This window comes from Microtus oregoni, unplaced genomic scaffold, assembly GCF_018167655.1.
Source record: "Microtus oregoni isolate MIOR12 unplaced genomic scaffold, Mior012 000094F_ref0000399, whole genome shotgun sequence".
Taxonomy (NCBI): Eukaryota; Metazoa; Chordata; class Mammalia; order Rodentia; family Cricetidae; genus Microtus; species Microtus oregoni.
The window spans coordinates 993,522-996,385 of NW_024544707.1; positions in this window are offsets into that span (position 1 = coordinate 993,522).

Consider the following 2,864-nt stretch of genomic DNA (forward strand, 5'->3'; position numbering starts at 1 on the left):
AGAGTCAACAGTTAGGGCCATGGAGTTTGTCATAGCCATGTTCGATTAGCATTTTTTTTTTTTAAAAAAAGGTGCTCCTGGTCAGAAAACGATTACAGATATGTGATAAAGACAGATTAAGATAAAAATAAACCTCTGAATGTTTTACAATATGTTTAAAAAATGTACTTAGGTTTGTGAGAGAGAAGAAAAAGAGTATAGACAAGAGTATGGAGAGTCATAGATTAAAGGAGTAAAGAAAAATAAGCCATGTAAATATGGAATATACACAGAAAGTTTGAATTATGTATACTGTGTTTTCTTTGAATTTTTTGACTGCAGAAAGACATTTGATTCTGGGGGCTGTTAGTTAAACCAATATAAAGGTATCTTGACTTCAAAATTTGAGTCTAAGAATATGTTGCTTTGGAAAAGAGGTTCTGCTTTTGTTTTCACAGAAGATGTGAACCTGTAAATTTCTTCCAGGCTAATGTTGCTTGATGGAACAAGACCCCCCAAAAGGTCTCCATGAACCCTAAAAACACATCACCCAACAAAAGCAGGAAGCAGTTTGGAGAAAATTATGCTGAAATTCCCAAAATGATTATTTATAAATACTTATTTTAATTTTAAAAGGTTTAGTTATAAATGTTTAATGGCCACAGTCAATTTCTGAAAAAAATAAGGAAGATATGATATATAGAGATAAATACTTTATATTGGTATAGACTCTGGTCTATGGATAGAAATTTAAGGTTGATTTGCTACACTGTGTATATGTATTTCTCTCTTTTTAAGGTATTATGTTTGTGGAGCTCATTTTAAAATATAATGTATAATTAAGAAATACAGATTAATAGGTAGTCATCTAAAATAATCAAACTTTTAATTATGTTAGATTTTCTAGATATGCAGAGATAAATTTCAGTTAGATAGACAACCTTCAATACTTCATAGACTTATAGAATATGGCAATTAAAATATTTTAAGAACTTAGACTTTTTTCAACAGTGAGACACATCTGCTTCTGGCAGAACCAATTACTTCATGAGGATAATGGGCATCAAAGAGGCTCCTTATGGAGTTTGCTAACCATTTGGGCAAGAAACTGCTCTTGCCTGGAAAGCTTGATGTTATCCTGTATGAACTGGACATACAGGACCCACAAAGAAATGACTGCTCAATTGCCTAAAGAAGGTAAGATAGTCCTTTAGGTTTCCTGCTTCATGAAACAGCTTGCCAGACATTCTACAGGACATAGAAGAAAGTGACTGATAAACTGCAAATAGAGGTGAAACAGAATTTCAAATTTCCTGCTTTATGAAAAAGTCTGCCGAAGGCTATGGGTCTGGGTTGAAGATGGATGCCCCAACATTACAGAAGAATTTTGTTTGGGTGACTGTCTAGGCAATAAGAAGTCTCTGTCAATTCTAGAATTTTGAAAGTTGCCTACAATGCACTTCCTGTTAACATAGGTAATATTATATCCTTCTGGGGTTTTTGATGGAGTTGAAGACAGATAGCTATAGTTATAGATCTCCTTAGTTATGACAAAAGATAAATTAGATATAAAACTTTAGACTCACAAAAATATTGTTAACTGGAATGCTTGATACTTGTTTTTATATGTAATTTTACTATGTTAAAGCTAAAACTTTCCTTTTTAATTAGACAAAAAAGGGGAGATGATGTGAAATGTCCTTCTGCATATATGTTGCTTTGATTGGCTAATAAATAAAGTTATGTTGGGCAGTGGTTTAGCAGAGTAAATCCAGGCAGGAAATCTGAACAGAGATATAGAGTAGGCAGAGTCAGAGAGACACCATGTAGCTGTCAAAAGAGACAGATGTGGGAACCTTACGGTAGGCCACAACCTCATGGCAATAGATAGGTTAATAGAAATGGGTTAATTTAAGATGTAAGAGTTAGTTAATATGAAGCCTGAGCTAGTAGGTCAAGCAGTGTTGTAATTAAGCTAGTTTCTGTGTGATTGTTCATGTCTGGGCAGCTGGGAAATGAACACAGTCTTTGGTTACATCAAGTCTATGTACTTCTGGGGCACATTGCTTTGCTTAGTTTCCTATGCATTTACAAGGCTCGACATCATGTTTTAGCCAAGGGAGATGTTGAGTAAGTGCTTGGCAAGTGGATAAATCAAAGAACCACCCTACTAGTGAATGAACTGTCAATTGTTTCAGAGACAACATTATAATGAGTAGTGAGTACTGCCCAGTCAATAGCCATATTAATCATATGGTTGGTTGAGAGCCTAAGAAGCTGACAGAACATCTCAAAAAAAAATCACTAAAGCCTTCCTGGAGAAGCAGTGCTTTGCAGTGCTGAGAGTTAAAGGCAGATGCAATACCTGGGACATGTTTCAGGTAGAAGAAGACAAAATGTTGTGTGTTTATGTGCTGTGACCCAAGATGTTACAGTCACCTCTTCTGAGGACAGGACCACATAGGAAATGCACTGAGCAAACTGCATCTTCTCCTCTGGCCTAAGGAGCATGATTCTCATCCAGCCTTGATACCTAAAGGTCCTCAGGATGCTTGCCCATCCACTCCTCCCCCTTCCTGTTATCAGCTGAAGATGAACTCTACACAGCTCTCTGTTAGTGCAGCCCAAACCATTCCCTTCTAGGGCAAAGGCTCACACTGCTTTGGAGCAATATTTCATAATTTATATATTTGATGAAGATCCAGAGTCTGTGCCAGCAGTCTGCAAAATCTAACATCCTGGGATCCATTAGCTATGCAAGTCACTTCTCTATTTTAAAACTTTCCATATTTGAACTTGTGGAAGCCCATCTTTCCCATCTATTAGAGTTTTCCCACAGAATGGTTTGTAAGTATCTGTCATTCCCCACAGCTGAAAAAGAAAGG